Source organism: Polypterus senegalus, chromosome 13 (assembly GCF_016835505.1).
Source record: "Polypterus senegalus isolate Bchr_013 chromosome 13, ASM1683550v1, whole genome shotgun sequence".
NCBI classification, from domain to species: Eukaryota; Metazoa; Chordata; class Cladistia; order Polypteriformes; family Polypteridae; genus Polypterus; species Polypterus senegalus.
The window spans coordinates 158,950,857-158,970,644 of NC_053166.1; the positions used below are offsets into that span (position 1 = coordinate 158,950,857).

Here is a 19,788-nt window from a genome sequence, read left to right on the forward strand (position 1 = left end):
AATCGAGCTCCATGGAGCCCACTAGAGGACATTGTCGAGCCCTCAGGCCACCCTCATGAAGTCTGTTTCTGAATGTTAGGTCAGAGACATTCACACCAGTGCCCGGCTGGTCTGCTGGAGGTCGTTTTGTAGGCTCTGCCAGTGCTCATCCTGTTCCTCCAGTGGGTCCTGCTGATGGGTTAAGGACCTTCTGCGAGGGGCCCTGTCCAGCTCTCCGAGAGTCACTGCCCGTCTGTCTCCTGGAATCTCCTCCATGCCCTTGAGACTGTGCTGGGAGACACGGCAAACCTTCTGGCAATGCCACGTATTGATGTGCCTACCATCCTGGAGAAGTTGGACTACCTGTGCCAGCTCTGGAGGGTCCAGGTATCGCCCACCTCATGCTATAAGTAGTGACCCTGACCGTAGCCAAATGCAAAACGAGTGACAAAACAGATGAGGGGGGAAAAAATGGCAGTGGCCTCCCTCCACCTGTTTACCCATTCATTCCTGCGTTGGGGGTCTTCTCATTGTTGACCCCCCCCTTTTGTTTGGCCGTTTTCTTTAATTGCACATCAAAAGTAAAATTGGCGTCCAGCTCTCAAATTACTTGCTGGCCAGCAGGAGGTCCGGTCAGAAAGGAAGACCACCTCCAGCTGCTCCCCGCTACAAACGCGCCAACGGCCTTTTGAGATTCCCATTGGAGACCTGCGGCTCTGACAAGCGGGCAGACAACAAGGACTCGCTGAGCGGCGCCACTGGTGGTCTGCTGTTTAACGGAGGGCGGGTCACCTCAATGCTGGCCTCAACAATGAATGCCCACCTCGCTCACTGGCTTGGCTCTCGCTGTGTTCCACTGTGCCACTCTGACCACTCACTGTTGACCCCCTGAGTGGCACACCGTTCCACAACAACAACTTCCACAGCTGTACATCCTCTTCCTCTTTTATTTATTCTTCTTCCCAATCAAGACACAACCCCCCCGTGTTGTCATGGTAACCATTTAGTTTGCATACTGACCTTGAAACATGGAGCTCGACAATCTTTGCCCGTGGCAGCTGGCATCTCTTTCAGACGTTGTATTGTGGTGCCAAGGTTGGCCTCCTCGCCGGGAAGACTATGGCCCTCTCCTGTGCCGTCCGCTGGCTCCTCGTCTTCCAGAGCTAAAGGCGTTTTCTTTTCTTGTTAGTCTTCAGGGTCAGCCATGTAAACTGGCAGGAAGCAGGAGGGCACGACACCGTGCGTGGCTTAAGCTTAGACGGGCACTGGCATAATGCCTCTGCTCCACAGCCCCCTCATACTATCACTCTGAATCGGATTTGAGCCCACCACAGTGTGCACAGGCGATGAAGTGTCGTCCTGCGATGTAAAGCGGTTTTGTTTATCGCGGCAGAGGAGACAAAAGCGTCGACACGTCTTAGGGTGGTCCGACTTGCAACACAGACGCACACTGGACTCTGCACACGTGACAGGGTTACTGCCAGTGCTGGCATCGGTCTGCCAATCGCACGCTGCCTCGCACTTCTGTCCACCCACCTATCGCATATATAGCACCTTTCACGTCTCTCTATCTGTTATCTGGCAGCAACTCTGACCTCCAAACATCCCAGTGGATGTAAAAACAGCTCGGCGTGTGTCGGCCGGAGACACAAATGGGAATCTGACTTCACCCTGCCCTGTGACCCATCTGCCCTCCGTGCCAGCCTGTCCATCAGTCACAGAGAACTCTTCACATCGAACTGTCCCACAAAATGTCGACACAGCTTAGTGAAGAGAGCCGACGGGGACAGGAGAGTGACGTGTGACAGCTATCGGTTATATAGTGCCTTTCACATCGGTCCGTCTCTCTGTGACGTGGCACCTTTCGGATCTGATATACGGTGCACTTCACATCTATCACGATACACATTACGTTACGTAGCATCTGTTATGGCCGCTGTGTTCTAAGTCGGCACCTTTGACAGCCAACCATCCCTCCTCCGTCTGTCATATAGCGCCTTTCATGTCCGTCTATCAGTTTAAGCATCTCTTATGCAGTACCCATCCATCCATCCATTAGCCAACCCGCTATACACGGGCACGGGGGTCTGCTGGAGGCAACACAGAGCGCAAGGCAGGAACAAACAACGGGCAGGGTGCCAGCCCACCGCAGGGCACACACACCAGGCACACACCTCACCGGCATGTCTTTGGACTGTGAGAGGAAACACGGAGCAGACACGGGGAGGACACGCAGACTCCACGCAGAGACGACCCGAGGAGCGAAGCCGGAACTCCTTCAGTTATGAATTCTGTTTCCTTCATTCTTAAGTTAGGTGCCTTTATGTACAGCACAGGAGAAGACAAACCAAGGGAGTGAAGTTTCATGTCGTGTGCCTTCCTGTCTTTATATATTTGGACATTTGGAGGGTATTTGCTTCACTGCAGCGGGGGGTTTGCCATCAAATGGCCTCTCACCACAGCAGACCACAGACAGAAAGTCAAAGTCTCCTGCTGCGGATTTTCGCCCGTTTCGTTCCTAAATTGTAAAGATCTCTTCATAGTCCTGGTGTCCCTGCCCACCATGGTGTTAATGTTACATTAATGTCCTTATTTTTATTAATATTATGCCGTTTATCGGACCGCAGCACCATTTTGTTGATTCTATGGGTGTCACCTTTCATGGGGTCTGTTGTTGGTGTGAAGGGACAAGGGGACCCAATTTATGCTGAGCTTTATCTCCCCCCAGGACGCTAGATGGCAGTGAGCCCAGCCTCAGGTTCCCACATTGGTGCCCACAGGGCATGCCAGGTATTGTAGTCCCAGAGGAGAGCTCTGTTGGGTCCCATGGGGGCTGCCGGATTGGGGAGTCCCTACGTCTCGGGATTTCCACCTTGCAGACCACGCGAGCGGAAGAGCAGAAGCACCTCTGGGGCGGCTTGAATGAAAGGAGCGGGTTGTCTGATGACAGGGTGCCCGAGTCGGGAGGAGGCAGTGACCCGGGAGAGAAGGAAAGAAGGTGAAGGGCTGTGCTTGTGCTTATTGTGTAGAATTGTGGCTGTAGGGCTGGGAAACGCTTATCAGGAAGAGATTCCCACGGATGAAAGCCTCTTTGTCCTTTCAACTCGTGTCTGGGCCTGTTGTGTTGGGCGTTTGGGGAGCTGAAGCGCCCCCTGCTGTCTACACTGGGCATTGGGGGGCCGTGGTTTCACGCATTACGGCGTCTGATGTCACTAGTGTGACACTCCACTCACCCTCTGAGATTTACAAGACAAGCCTTCACTTTGTGTGTTCATCGTTCAGGTTTCTACTCTTGAGTTGGATTGGCTGCTCTGCTTTTGGTGCCCCCTGCCCTTCTCCACACTGGTAGAATGTTTGTGCCAATGGGACCCGTCTGGTATGTCGTCCGCGGCGGCCCCCCTGTGTCACCACCTTTAGGTCTGGTAGGTGACGTGTCATATGGTGACCACGCAGGGCACCGTGAGTCACACTGCACTTCTGTTTTCGTGATTAACACACTGGAGATCTCAAAGTCAGCAGCAGCGCATCGGGGGCCGATTTCAGTTTGGCTCTCTGTTGAAGTCCGGCACGCTGTGCTCAGCTGAGGGGACTCGTGCCAGCGGCGTGCTGGGGTGTGTAATGCTGTAGGGGAGCACTCAGAGACCCTCACACACACACACAGCGTGTAATGAGAGGGTCCGTGTGAGAAAACGCGCAATCACGAAGGAAGAACGGCCGCTGAGAATGACCAGAGGATTCTCCTTTTCATTCTGCTAAACAGGCCACTTATTTTGTTCGCAGACAATGAGAGCCAAAACAATGGCAGCCTCTCAGAGACGAGTCAATTAAAGCAAAGCGGGGCTGAAATAATCGGCACTGAGCTCGAGATGACAAATGGCTTCATAATACCGCCGAGCTGACAGCCAAACACCGGTCGACATTTTTCATGCCTGATGAGCCTCTGGATGCATTAAGGACGGCGACGCACAAAATGGAAAAGCACGAGCTGCGAAGAGCTCACCGCCGTAGTCACAATGGGTCGAGGACGGACAATCGATCGCAGGATTTTCTTCAAGACGTCTCCCCGCCACGTCCAGCCGAGTCTTTTGCCAGCCTCTTCCTTCACTCATCGAGAAGCGTCAGGGCGGACCTGAGCTCTGCTTTGTCATGGCAGGGTCCTGAGGTGACCCCGTTTTCTGTTTTAGACCCTTTAATGTGTTGATCATAACAGAGTGCCCCCCCCACCCCATAATCTCAAGTTTATTCTCGGTCACGTCTGCTGTTGTAGTTAAACGCGTCCCCCTTTCTTTGACTTCTATAACCCCTGGCAGGAGAGCGAGACGCCCGTTTGTTAAAGTGGGCCTGATGGTACAGAGGTCAGTCCGTTTGTGCCCACCCGATATGCCTGAAGCCCCCCCCTTCTTTAATGCCCTGGACACTCCAGCTTCACAATTCACTCTTCACTATCTGACAGCAGCTTTTTGCTTTTGTTCATCGGCCACTGCTGCCCTCCTGTGGACGCCGGATGACATTACGCCTGGGCATTGATGACGGACATCTGATCACTTTACATATATAAAGATGTGCCCAACGTGTACGCACGCAGCGTACAAATGGGAGTGTTGGGAAAATAACATGAATACAACCCAATAAACAGGCTACCAGGGGGCTCTCTGTCTTAGTATGCTGACTGGGCTCTGCTCTGGTGGTCCGGCTTGGCCCTCGGATGAAGTGGCCATCTGCACGAATGGATCAGCAGACGGAGTGATAGAGTTTCTTTGTTATGTTAGTCCGGCTTCCCTGATGTCCCACCTGGACCAGTGGGATGTCGCAGTGGAGGGCCGAGTGCCTCGGGTCATTCTGGTCATGTTTAAGCCGGGGCTCCCCCCCCCCGACTGGGATTCAGATTTGTTTTTTCGTTAATATTGTTGGTCACGTAGCTTCTTATGTATCTGCGCATCTTCCTTTATGTGTTTTGTGGATGATCCCCCCCAACAAGTGGTGGGGCCATCTTTCCATCAGCATCAAGGGGCTGCCTACAATCCTATAACGGCTGGGAAAACCCACCATGACGGTGCTTGTAGTGCTGGTGAGCTTCTCTTGTGTTTTGGTTCATTTACTGGATTTGTTTGAACCCGTGCTCGGTTTTTTGATTCTTGGATTTCAGAATTGGATTTTGCTTGCGTTTGGCGTTGCCCTCTGTGCCCATCTGAGCTTATTTTTGTCATACAGAGCTTAGCAAGGAGCAAGTAAGGACAGCGATGAAGAGGATGACGAATGGAAAGGCCGTTGGTCCAGATGACATACCTGTGGAAGCATGGAGGTGTTTAGGAGAGACGGCAGTGGAGTTTTTAACCAGATTGTTTAATGGAATCTTGGAAAGTGAGAGGGGTGGAGAAGAAGTGTACTGGTGGGCCGACATTTAAGAATAAGGGGGGTGTGCAGGACTGCAGTAACTACAGGGGGATAAAACTGATGAGCCACAGCATGAAGTTATGGGAAAGAGTAGTGGAAGGTCAGTTAAGAAGGGAGGTGATGATTAGTGAGCAGCAGGATGGTTTCATGCCAAGAAAGAGCACCACAGATGAGATGTTTGCTCAGAGGATGTTGATGGAGAAGTTTAGAGGAGAACAGAAGGAGTTGCATTGCGTCTTTGTGGACCTGAAGAAAGCATAAGACAGGGTGACTGATAGAAGCTGTGGTATTGAATGAGGAAGTCGGGAGTGGCAGAGAAGTACGTAAGAGTTGTACAGGATATGTACGAGAGGAGTGTGACTATGGTGGGGTCTGTGGTAGGAGTGACGGAGGTGGGATTACATCAGGGGTCGGCTCTGAGCCCTTTCTTATTGTCAATGGTGATGGACAGGCTGACAGACGAGATTAGACAGGAGTCCCCGTGGACTGTGATGTTTACTGAGGACATTGTGATCTGTAGTGAGAGTAGGGAGGAGGTTGAGGAGACCCTGGAGAGGTGGAGATATGAGAGGAGAGGAATGAAGGTCAGTAAGACCACCAGGACAAAATACATGTGTGTGTTTATGACAGGGAGGTCAGAGGGGTGGTGAGGATGAGGAGAATGGAGCTGGCGAAGGTGGAGGAGTTTAAATACTTGGGATCAACAGTACAGAGTAATGGGGAGTGTGGAAGAGAAATGAAGAAGAGAGTGCAGGCTGGGTGGAGTGGGTGGAGAAGAGTGTCAGGAGTGATTTGTGACAGACGGGTATCAGCAAGAGTGAAAGGGAAGGTCTACAGGACGGTAGTGAGACCAGCTATGTTATATGGGCTTTGGTTGGGGGGCTTGGGGGGTTGGGATAGATGGGGTACCCAAAAATAATCAGAATTGAAAAAAGAAAAGTTTTAAAAAATGTTACTTACTGAAACTTCAGTCTCCTTCAAAGTCCTCTCCGTGTGAATGACTGCACTCGTCCCAACGGTTTTCTCACTGATGGAAACATTTTTGGAATCGCCGAAGAGGAACGCAGTACAAGGCCCGCAGCGATTTCTCTTTGACTTCCTCCGCGGTACAAAAACGCTTTCCTTTGAGTTCTTTTTTCATATCCGGGAGCAAAGATATGAGGCGTGTAGGGAAGGTGATAAGAACTCCAAGACACACAAGTCCATTCGGAAATCTCTTCAATAGTCCGACAACAATCTCCGTGAATTGCATTGTGAATCCTTTTCCAGATTTTCAGCATTCCAAATTGTGGGCAGAGTGGTGGCTCTGAGGTAGGCATCTGCACTGGTAATCGATGCCCAAAGTGACTCCACTCCGTTGGGCCCCTGGGCAAAGCCCTTAACCTGCCATCGCTCCGTCCTGGGTATGACGTTAATCTGCAAGTAGGCCCTCCAACCTGCAGGGAAAATTTGGGAGTTGGTGGCAGAGTTGGCACCCCGGCCACCATAAAAAAACCTCCCAGTGTGCCACTCCATCTGAACTAGTGTGGTGCTGAGCTGCGCTCGGATCCTAATCTGGTGACCCAAAATTGATGTGTCATGCGCTGGATCAGCGGGTGCTCCTAATCTCTCTCTCCTCTCTCTAATTGTGGGAGGTCGGCCAGATCTCGGAGGGTCTTCAGGTCACGTTTCCCCTCGTTTGAAATGCTGAAACCCCTCGGAGACCCGCGTCTTACTCAAAGCTTCCTCTTTAAAAGCAGCTTCAAGCGTCACTACAGTTTCAGCAGCTGGTTTACCTACGATAAAAAAAAACTGAACGCAGACTCGCTGCTCTTTATGATCGCCCGACACAACAATACACAACACGTTTAATAAGCACCAAGAAAAACCGACGCGGAATGGCGGATGAACAACGCAGAGCAACGCCACTCGGCAGACTGCCACAGAAGACTGTAAGTACAGTATGTGTATTGTAATCAGTCTTAAAGAGTGATGTCGGTCCCCTTTATGTGTTTTGTTTTAGGTACTTCGACCCAAAGAGACGAAGGGACTTCATTCCAGAAGCACGTGACTCCTTTAGGACAGATCTCGGTGGGTCTTCAGGTGACATTTCCCCTCGTTTGAAATGCTGAAACCCCTCGTAGACCTGAGTTTTACTTAAAGCTTCCTCTTTAAAAGCAGTTTCAAGCGTCGCTACAATTTCAGTCGCTGTTTCCTTAAGAGAAAGCTAAACTGAACGCAGACTCGTTGTTCTTTATGATCGCCCAACACGTTTAATAAGCACCAAGAATGGCGGACGAACAACGCAGAGCAATGCCATGCGGCAGACTGCCACAGAATACTTTAAGTGTGCCACACCTAGCGGCGAAATTCACAACTAAGTCGAGATTGCGTGCCAGGTACAGATTCTGTTTTTTTTTTTGGGTACCCCCTCGTAGGTTGGGATGGCGGTACTCACAGCATTTTTCCCTCACTGATGATGCAGCTTTCGGTTTGCTTCATTCTTCTGTCCCCATCATCAGGATTTAAAATGCCCCCCACTATTTGGTCCTGGTGTCCCCCTATTGTGCCCTCTCATCGGTACGATGACCGCCTGAACGAGTTTACAACCCCAAAAACATCCAGACAGGACTGAACCGTAGCCCAGAAATGTCATTGTGCCCATATGACCGCTGCTCCAAGTCCATAAGGTGGTCACCTGAACTGTCATTTTGTCCCCTCAGCTCGCTGTGTCTTCATGACACGCACGGTGAGTTCATTACTGTTGTGTTTCCTGGGGACTTCATTGTTAAAAAGTTACAAACGAATCGACTCCACCACTTTGATTAAGCGTCTAAAAACTGGAGGGTCTTTCTTACGCATCAGATGTGCGTCTCATTCATTTTATATGCGTGTTGGTGTTTGTTTTTCCACGTTGCTTACAGTATCGTACGCCTGGTTATTTGAAAGTTCATTTCTTGTATTTATATACAGAACGTTACCGGCAACGTATGAAAGGCAGGCATTGTATAGGACGGCGGAAATTGGACAGCAAAGTACAAAACGATTAATCCATCCAACATCCAACCCGCTATAACTCCTATATCTGCCGTTTTCAGTAGTAATGAAATGATTAACACGTCCACAAGACAAACCGGCAAAATATAAAATACACCCGCTAATGACGTTTCTAATGTCACGTGGCTACAAGTAACTTCATATTTGATTTTCTTATTTTCCTCAATAAGAAAGTCCTATACTTAATTTTGTATTTCTCTTCTTCATATACGTCTTTTCAATAAAAGCCTTTTCATGATTGTCTTTTAATACGTTTGCCTAAATAGCATCTCTCATTCTATACAATGCCTAGGGAAAGTATATATAATATTAAAATAATTTGGATATTTCATGCTTTGCCCAAAAATGCCAGGCATTCTATACAATGCTAGCCTTTCATACATTGCTGGTAACTTATATATATATATAAAATATCCATGGACATGCATATATATATATATATACACACACACACACATATATTACAGTATATACACATGTCCATCGAGATTTTGCTTCATATCCTTTATTTAATTTAATATTGTGGTCAAAGTGTCAAGTCAAAGGGAACTTTATTGTCATCTCAAACACATACAAGCACACAGACAGACGAAATTGTGAAGCTCAGGGTCCACAGAGTAACAACATGAAGTGTAAATAATAAATTAAAAATAGAACTCAAATTTAAAATTAAAACACAAACAACACAAGACAAAGAAGTATCAGCAATATTGACGTGTAGTAAGCATTATAAACCCTGATGCATTGTGTGGTATTTGCCATCTAGATACATAAATATAGTCAATAGATATGTAATATAATAAATAATAGATCTAGATAATACAGAAGTGATCAGCGTATGATGAGAGTTGTTTAAGACGTGTGAACAATGACAGGTCAGAATGTGTCACAGCAGAAGGATGTCACGAATGTCCAAATCCTTCGAGGTCACTATGAGATTTTCAGTTCTCTTCTCCCTGCACACTCGTCTTTGCAGGACAGCGGCCTGCGTGTATAAAAGGTCTGTTTTTCGAGGTGGTCGAGGCCGTGTGGAAGATGCCAGGGGGGCCAGCATGTTGTTGAGGAGTCTGGCATCTTGGGGGTAAAAACTCTCCTGCAGCCTGGCAGACCTGGCTCTGATGCTGTAGTATCTTCTCTTGGATGGCAGAAGTGTGACAGTCCATGTGAGGGGTGTAAGGGGGTCCTGCTCAACGCTGCACTACGTTTGTAAAATATGTCCTGTAGTGAAGGGAGAGGCACCCCAATAATGTTCTCTGCTGTCTTCACTATCCTTGCGATCAGATATGTTGCAGTTGCCATACCAGACAGTGATGCAGCTGGTCAGGACGCTCTCAATGGTGCCTCTGTAGAACAAGCTGAGGATGGAAGGGGGAAGACTTGCTCACTTCAGCCACCCCAGGAAGTGCTGTAGTCTCTGCTGGGCTTTCTTGATTAGTGATGAGGTGTTATGTGTCCACCTACGTTCCTCAGTTATGTGCACACTTGGTACTCCTAACAGTCTCCACATCTAAACCGTTGATGCTGAGTGGGATGTGAGCAGGATGTGATTTTCTGATGTCCACGATTATCTCTTTTGTCTTGTCGACACTGAGAGATGGATTGTTGTCTTCACACCATGCGGACAGCCGTTCTACCTCATCTCTGTATGCTGTTCCATCATCCTTGCTTATCAGTGCCAGCACCGTCATATCCTCCACAAACTTGACGATGTGGTTGGTGTTGTGCGCGGCTGTGCAGTCGTTGAGTCAGCAGGATGAACAGCAGAGGACTAAACACGCAGCCCTGCGGCGCTCCAGTGCTCAGTGTGATGTTGCTGGAGGTGTTTCAGGTTGACTTCAGGGTCCAGGACCTGAGAAGGACACACTCCTCAGGTGGCTGTGGCAGGAACACTTGGCACAAGCCAGCTATACAGAAGCCCCCTGAGCAGCAGGTAAGGGGAGCGGATGCACACAAAGCACTCGCAGAGCACTCAGACGTGCAACCAAAGCCCATCAGCTGGACACGGGACCACCGACAAGCCTCACATTTGGACCCTGTGCTTGAGTCGGCTCACAGAGACTCGGGAGAAGAGTGTGGCATACAGGCTGCCTCTGACCTCGGATGAGCAGAGTGTGGCAGAGCTGGGCAAAGCAGGTGGGAGCATCAGGTGTCGCCACCGAAGACCTGAGTGGCATGGCGTAGTCGGCGTCCAAGAAGCCAGCCGTCCTTTGAAGCCAATTCCATTTCTCCGTCTCTTGCACCTTCCGGTCGTCACACTGCGTTCCTGATTTTCGTTCTGTTGACAGTTGGAGGGCGGATTTCAAGTCAAGTCGGCTTTATCTACAGAACAATGGACATCGGGTATGGTGGGCTATTGGCCAAGTCAGAAGATATGACTGGGACTGGGCAGGGTGGCACCTCGTTGGTGTTCTTCGTCTGCGTGAGTCATTACAAGCCTAAACGATGGCTCCGACTTGTCTACAGAGGGTTATTAGCAAAGCCCCCTCCTGAATCTGGACACAAGAGGCCTTCACCTCCCCAGTCCAGCCGGCCGGCCGGCCCGTCCCTGTCGGGTGTTTCAGCTCAGGGCTACACAACAGCGTGCAGAACTCGTAAACACGGCCGAGTGATCCCCGATTATTATTATTATTATTTTTTAAAATCATGAGATTATTAGAGACCTCCATGTCAGTGTGTCCTCAAACCACGAGACGTCATCACCTTTTCGGACTCAGGGTTGTGGGGGGCTGCTAGTTTAGCCCAGCAGCATCGGGAGCAGGAGAGCAAAGAGGCGAAAAAGTGAATTATGAAACTGTACAGAAATCAATGTGCAGCATGGCAGCCATGGCGGGGGGGACATCTGTTTATACAAATGAGATCATTAAAAATGGATTTTTAAATTCTGTGGTATGGGGCGCTTTCTGAGAAAATATGACAAAGAAAAAAAGAATCTCAATGAATCCATAAAAAGTCAGCAGACATGTTCCAAAGAATAATCTCATCCATCAGAAATGAAATAAAAGTCGATGTGAAGAAGACCTGAGCCAGCACTGGAAGAGGTGACGAGACGCACGGGGGTCCTCGTGTTACAGAGAGGTCGGGCGCTCCGTGGGCAGGCAAAGCCCGTTCAAGTTTGAAGCTGCCACGCCGTGCTGCCCTCTCCCCACACAAGGTGGGCTTCAGCATTTTCCGATGCCCACTGCTGTCCCACTCATTAGGCCAATCGGTGTTAACTTTGTGCTTCACGTTAAGGCAGCGGACGACAGCCTTCGGTGGCTTCTAAGCCACGTGATGTGCCCCCGTCGTGCGAAGGGTGGGCGAGCTGCTCGAGGACGTAAAAAGACGTAAAAAAAGAAGAGAGCACTGAGGACAGGCCGGCATTTTAAAGCATATGTGAAGAGGCCATTCAGGCACTGGTGCCTTCTGCTTCTGCCCTTGTGGCCTTGCCAGTGTCAGCAGCTTTTCCTTACTGACAGAAAGTGCAAGTGGTCACACATTGGCCAACAGACGTAGCCAGGCCAGCAGTGTGGCTGGCAGAGTCGGCCATGCAGCTGTCAGTTCTGGAAGCGGTGAGGCACGCTGACTGTATCCATTACAGATGGCCAGATAATGATTACCAGGGATGATGCCAGGGCAAGACAGACTGCGCACCAACTGCCAAACAGGCAGCCTGAGGAGACTGTCAGATTGAAGACAGCAAGTTGGGTTGTAGTCGCTCGGCGAGCTGAGGCAGCCATCTCACAGTGAAAACAAAAATGGACCTGCGCGTATTTGATGGCACCGATGCTGAAGAGGGTCCCCGAAACGAATCAAGTGTCACATTTGGGGGTCTTAGAAAGATGAAATCTGAGAAATCAGGGCACTGATTCACCAATTTACTGAGTCCAAGAGTCAAAGGACCGGGAGACACGCAAAGTGAAAAACCAGCTGAGGTCGAAACGGAGCGTCACCAGAAGGAGAACGAAAAGCAAAAGACTAGAGACGCGGGAATCGAGAAATCGGAAAAGAAGTCAGGCTTGGTCATCTGTAAACTCGGATCACAAAATGGCCGCCCACATAACCCTTTAACCCCTCCAGATTGTGATGATACAAGCCACGCCCATAGCAACCAGGGGCCACATTACGACAAGACTTGCACGACATACCGGTGCTGAAAAAATACCGAAAAGCGTCACGGCACCAGCATTTCATTAATTTCAGTAACAAAACTACCGTAGATACTCGCGTATAAGTCGGGTCTTGAAACCTGAAAAATCGATCATAAAATCAGACCCCGACTTGTACGCCCGTTCAAAAATACGACACTTCCTTTTTTTTGTTTTTACATCTTCTTGCCTCCTCTAATCTCTCGCCAGTTTCTCAGACACATCGAGTTTTGTTGCAGCAGCGCACTTAACAATTTCTTTCGCTACTTCAACGACATTTAATTTAAAACCAGCTTCTTATTTACTTCTGATCGAACCCTCCATCGTAGACAAGGGATGCTCTTACCATAAAAGGCGTATGAGATACAAAAAACACAAAACAGTGCAAACGTCACTTCACCTTATGGTGCCAACTTGGGGGAGATGGGGTGGGGCGGATGTGCTGGCTCTCCTGTCGCCCCTCGGGGCTCAGTGACGATCCTTCAGCAGGTTCATCAACAGAAACGTCATTATGGCTTCTACAAGGTGCCTCACTGGTGCTCTGCCAGAGGCCATGACCGACTGACCGCAGCAGGGGGCCGATCTGAGGACCTCATTAGACCATCAAATTAGTGGTAGTGATGGACAGCGACTTAACCAGTGTGAGATTATGACCCACACTTACTGGGGACTCCTCGTTCATGGAGACGGCGTTCAGTGGCTTACCGATGCCTCTCGCCAGCAGGGGGAGACACACGTCGATCAACTCGATGTCGTGTGCGTGCGGCCCCTGCCATCTAGTGCTACCCCAGACCTCTCTAAAGTTTCATTCTGCTGCGCATGTCCATGAATAGGCGGGCGTAGACCATGGGTGCTGTGAAATGGGTTACACCTTTGTGGCGGTCCGGTGCTGCTAAGATTCACAGCGTCGAGATGCCGGTGATTTCTTTATTTTTATAGAGGATCCCAGGGACGCTCCCAGCTTTGGCCCGACCCGCACACACTCACAAACAGAGACAAAATAAAGTACACTGGGGGATAACAACAATTAAAGAATACAATGAAATGAAATAATAAAAATGAAAACAATAATACCACCCCAGTACCTCTACGGCGATATTACATTAAACACAAAAACACAAACACCACACAGAAAAGTCCATGGAATATCACACCGGATGTAAAGAGAGATGACGAGAGTAAGTCCAGAGATCTGCAGCTCTACCGGTAGACACTGTAGGGGTGAAGACAGATGGATGGCTCAGCAGCGAGAAAGCCGTGAATCCGCAATCAGTCCTCAGCACACAGGCAGACAGAAGACGATCGAGACCCCAACAACGAATACAATCCTGGACTCAAAGACTAAATATGGCTGAATTAACAGAAGGCAGTCCGACGGGTAAGCGAGACACAAAATACAACAACAAAAAACACTTCTCTCTCTTTCAGACACCTGCCCTCCTTTTAAACCTCTCTGACCACCTTTGACCCCAACAGCCCCTGCAGGGACTGCTGGGAGATGCGGTTTTAACTTAAAGTAGCACTACTACACCTTTGTAACGGCGGATGATCGATTGGGTGGGAACGGAATTTGCGGATTCAGCTCACTTCTTAACGGTTGTTAGGGTTTCTGCTTCAACTCCACGACTCAGCGGTTTCCTCGAGATTCCCACAAGTCTTTGTGTAAGAAAGTGTGTCCTGGCTTGTCCTTAATTTCCGCTGAGGTCCTTCGAGTTTGTGATTCACCCAAACGACTTGACCAGTGCCTTTGAGTTCCTTGTGCACAATAAAGAAGTCCAAGGAATCGATTTCTGTACGGAAGATTATTTGTGCCAAAATGAAACGCTACCCGACGCGTGAAACTGCAGCGCACTTGCCGTGTTTAACTTTGGCACCGTCTTATCTTGTCGTAATTACAGACGTATCAACCAAAGCACCGACTGCTTTTCTCCACCGCACGCATATTTGTGTCCGTTTATATAAAACACAACACGGTAGCGTACTGCATTTATTTTTCATGTTCATAGACTGCGCGTCAAACATATTCCATTTCACTTAGCAGCTGCTCCGACTGGACTGCAATTTGATTTCAGGCCACACATTAATCGTGTCAAATGTGAATGCAAACAAACGACCAATCAGCGTCAAAACGTGGGGCGAGGGGTCTCAACAGCTGGGGGTCTGAGGCGTTCCAACGATGAGTGCGCTTACCGAGCGCTAAAGACGGCACGCGGGGTGTTGACAAGGCAGGCGATTCACCGTCGCACTGAACAGGAGCAAGCTGGTCACGTAAATGACGATTTCGCTCTCGGACGGGTCGGTGTAACGGAAGCCGCAAGAGTAGGAGAATTTCCAGCAGTACCAGTAGGGTCCTCAGAACACATTCAAGAGCTGCAGCATGTGAATACCCGGGGGGTCCACACGCCATCACTCCCTCGAGTACGACTTGATAAAGATTACCAGCTACCGATAAACGTGCGAACGTATCAGTCACGACAATACGATAAAAGGCAAGCGTAACGCATCATTCAGACAACTTAACATAAGAGTCAGCGTAAAGACGACTCCTCACCACTTGACAGAACTAATGCTTGAACTGGTTAGAACTGGAACGGCTCAACTGTTGGCTCTGATTGGCGTGACGTCTCCTCAGAGTCGCCTCGGAAATTTCCCCTCTCTGGTTGTCTGCTACAAAGAAAGTGACGACGATGGAAGATGGCAGTCACATTACAGACCGTGATGGGCGGAGCTTAACTGTCCACACTTAAACGAGCGTTACGGGTAAGTGAACGTTTTACGGTTCAGCTCTTTTGTTTTTCTTTTCTGTTCATCATAAATTAGTGTTGTCGTTATTAAACGGGGATATCGGCGGAGACACCAACACTTCACCCGTTGGTACAACGCTGGGAGAATTGCATCGCAAAGGAAGGTGATGATGTAGACATGTCATGTCATTTGTTTTTGAAATTCTGAATAAGACAGACTTGTTGAATGTCCCTTTGTCTCTTATTATTGTCTTATTGCCTTTTGTATTTTTTTGTTCTTAGTTGTAGAGCACTTGTCAGTTATTGTTGTTTTTAAATGTGCTACATACTCTAAATCCATTTGATATATTGAAGATTTAGGGCGGCACGGTGGCACAGTGGGTAGCACTGCTGCCTCGCAGTTAGGAGACCCGAGTTCACTTCCCGGGTCCTCCCTGTGTGGACTTTGCATGTTCTCCCCGTGTCTGCGTGGGTTTCCTCCCACAGTCCAAAGACATGCAGGTCAGGTGCATTGGTGGTCCTAAATTGTCACTAATGTGTGCTTAGTGTGTGTGTGTTTGTGTCCTGCATTGGGCTGGCACCCTGCCCGGGGTTTGTTGCCTGCCTTGCACCCTGTGTTGGCTGGGATTGGCTCCAGCAGAACCCCCGAGACCCTGTAGTTGGGATATGGTGGGTTGGATGGATGGATATTGAAGATTTATCATAACTCCTGTATTAAAAAAACCAAAAAAAAAACAAAAAGCCATCATCCCTAAATTACGTTCTGAATTATTTGGTGATTATTTACCTCAACATGTCATAGGCTGAACAATCTGCAAACGCATTTAAGAGAATGTATTATTAATGGCGGAGCTCATTTCAGTCACATTCTTTTTCAAAAGTAATGTTATTTTACGACAAGGTAAGTCCGCAGCATTTCTGAGTTACTTTTCAATACTTCATTTCTTATCCAAGCGACTAAGTGGTCATTCATGCTGTCCGTCCCGCGGTCCTCACATCCTGGTGCTGCATTTGTTATAAAGCAGCACTGCTGTCTCTCCGCTGCACTAAAAGCTCACGCCGGGCACTCACGATGGCACCGTCTCTTATTCCGTTCTGAATGAGCGCTATGTTTGCTCTTTTCTAGTAATATGTGAATGGACGCTGACCCGCTGGTTACGCGGTCACTGGCCGCTTGTTGGCGTGTGGCTCTGCTGAGGGCAGCAACAAGCTGTGGAATTAAATAAAGGGATTAATTAACAGCAAGCATCGGCTTCTCATTAAGGAACTGGTTGGAGTGAAAGTGGTTGGAGTTTGAAGGCCCAGTTTAGCTGCTCATCTGTCGGCTCGTTTCACGTCTTGTTTCTGTTTGGCTGCCATTTAATTTATTCCGAGGATTGAATCCTTAGAAACAGGGCCATTAAAATGAAGGGAAAAGGAGTGAATTAGCAGTGAAAACTGATTAGGAAAAGGGGTAGGATGAAAACCTGCAGCCACTGCGGCCCTCCAGGCCTGGAGTTAGAGACCACTGCCTAAGCTAACGGTGATATTCATACAATCGCTCGTATTAACAGGCCTGTTAAAATAAAATAACATTTTTAATATTCTTTATATTGTATGTATGCACTTCCTTCTTTACTAGAAGGTGAGAGGTATTTGTATAGTGTTCAAATTAAATAAAGGGCAGTGTATCAAAAGTCTTCTTTAAATAAATAATCCATTAAAACGAGTGAATTAGTGGAGGTTAAAATCCATCCATCATCCAACCCGCTATATCCTAACTACAGGGTCATAGGGCGTCTGCTGGAGCCAATCCCAGCCAGCACAGGGCACAAGGCATGAAACAAACCCCGGGCAGGACGCCAGCCCACCGCAGGGCACACACACACCCCATGTCACCTAACCTGCATGTCTTTGGAGGAAACCCACAGAGACACGACGAGAACATGCAATCTCCACGCAGGGAGGACCCGGGAAGTAAACCCAGTCTCCTAACTGCGAGGCAGCAGTGCTACCCACTGCGCCACCGTGCCACCCGAGGTTAAAATCCATTAGTAAAAAAACAAGTCCTTTAAAAACAACACAAACGAGGTTAAAGCAATGGCTGGAAGCGGCTTCTTAAAATTCAAAGCATGGCACCTTCTTCTTTCTACCTGGTGGCTCCCCTGCTTCTCCCATCGGGCTTCACAACAGGGGAGTCGCCCTACCTGCTGCCTTCCACACTGGTCCGGTAGCCCTCTGATCCCTGGCCACGTTGGGCCCCATCCGGACTGAGACTTGGGTTCTTTCCCCAGCGGCCAGGGCACTCACACTGGCGCTAAACCAGCCCAAAGGCTCCACGACAGCCAGTCGTCTTCAATGCCGGTCACTCCAGCTCTGTGATCGCTCAGCAGGAGCGACTGCTTTCTTCAGCCCCACCGAGTGTCGGCCAAACGCTCCTCTGCAGGGGCTCACCTCCCAGCTGCCTGCCTTTGCTCCATCAAATCTGCTCTCTCGCTCCCCTGCTTTCTTCTCCATTAACCTCCCGGTCCTTCATGTTCTCCCCTTAGCCGCCTCGCACTTCTATTTATCACGGGGACGTGGATCAGATGTGGCAATTAGCAGTTCCTGGGAACAATTCCGGATGTGGACGACTCCTCACCTGTGCACTTAAGCTGAATCGCCTGCATCACCGATCGGCCACACATACCTCGCTAAGCGGCGATCATTTATTTAAAAAGTGGTTTTTGACTTGGGCTGTGGACCCGCTACGCCACACTGTCCAGTCGCTGTGCGAAATCGTGGGTGAAGCCTTGTGGATGTAGAAGGACATACCTCTACATGAAAATAGGTAAAATGGCAACCGGCCATGGGTCCAGTCCTGAGGTGGCGGGTAAGAGGGATTGTACTGGAAAAATAAAAAGTGATAATGTGACTCTGCAATAATCTATTTTATGAAAAATAAACAGATATGCCATTTCATCGGACTGGCTGGCCCCGCTGTGGAATGGCCAATTGTGGGAGGCAGCTTGATGGCCAAGGTCTCCAGTACTCTGAAGAAATCCAAATCGTATTACGTGATCTCATCTACTGGTAAATTCTGCTCCGTACTTGTAAAGTTTTTATTTTTATCCTGTATTGAGGGTAGCGCTGCTGCCTCGCAGTTAGGTGACCCGAGTTCGCTTCCCAGGTCCTCCCTGCGTGGAGTTTGCATGTTCTCCCCGTGTCTGCGTGGGTTTCCTCCCACAGTCGAAAGACATGCAGGTCAGGTGCATTGGGGATCCTAAATTGTCCCTGGTGTGTGGCACCCTACCCAGGATTGGTTCCTGCCTTGCGCCCTGTGTTGGCTGGGATTGGCTCTGGCAGACCCCCCGTTACCCTGTAGTTAGGATATAGCGGGTTGGATAATAGATGGATGGATGCATTGAGGATGACTTGTGTTCTGTGTATTGTATTGACCCCCTTTATTGGCACCCACTGCACGCCCAACCTACCTGGAAAGGGGGTCTCCCTTTGAACCCCCTTTCCCAAGGTTTCTTCCATTTTTTCCATACATTTTACTTGGGAGTTTTTTCTCGTCTTCTTACAGAGTTGAGGCTGGGGGGCTGTCAAGAGGCAGGCAGGGACAGTTAGAAGCCCACTGTGGCCCTTCTTGTGTGATTTTGGGCTAAACAACAAATAAATGGTATTGTATTGCATTTCCATCAGTGTTTCCTGCTATTTTCTAACTGTCTATGGCAGCAGTTTTTTTCCCATTCCACCAGGCCTGGAGTTCGACACCCGTGTTCTCGATCGTCCCCTTCATATCTTCTGCAGTGTCCCCGTCCCTTGAACCCCCCCCCCCACAATGGCCTCCCTTTTCTTCTTCCACACGTAACCTCAATCCCGATGGCTTCATCTCACCAAAGAGGCCTCCGGTAGAAGGCAGCGTCTTTGTCCCGGTGACCTCCTGTAAACGTCAGGCTGCCTTTATTTATTTATTTATTTATTGTTTTAATGTCACTCTCTGTGGTGGTTTTTTAATAAATCTGCAACAATTTCAAAAATTCTTTTTTTTTGTCTGTCAATATGGGGTGCTGTGTGTACATTAATGAGGAAAAAAATTAATTTAAAAGATTTTAGCAAACGGCTGCAATATAACAAAGAGTGAAAAATTGAAGGGGGTCTGAATACTTTCCGTACCCACTGTAGTGCCTTTCCTATCTATCTCTCTATTTGTGCCTTCGTTCTGAACGACGCAGGGTCCCTCGCTATTTGTGTTTGCAGTTATTTGTACAGAAGGTTTGGGGTGCCTGCAGTTTTCTGGAACGTTTTCCAAAGAAGGAGCCGGAGGGGCGCACGGCTAATTAACTCAATTAAGACAATCGCAGAGGCTTCTGAACGTCATGACGTCAAATTAAAACGGACCTGGGAACTTGTGAGCCTCTGCAAGTCTGAGCACTTAAGGAAAGGCAGACATCAATCTGTCACTTGGCTATTATTACGGTGACGTTATGGAAATCACATTCGGGACCCTCGTGGATGTAAGGTGCGGATCGCGTGGAGTTGTGAAA

General features: G+C 48.9%; 1 protein-coding gene across 2 annotated transcripts in view; it reads right to left on the reverse strand.

Annotated features, from left to right (window-relative positions):
• The window catches only part of snx29 (sorting nexin 29), a 439,469-nt gene that overhangs the window by 6,598 nt on the left and 413,083 nt on the right, over nucleotides 1–19,788 (reverse strand). The window lies entirely within an intron of this gene.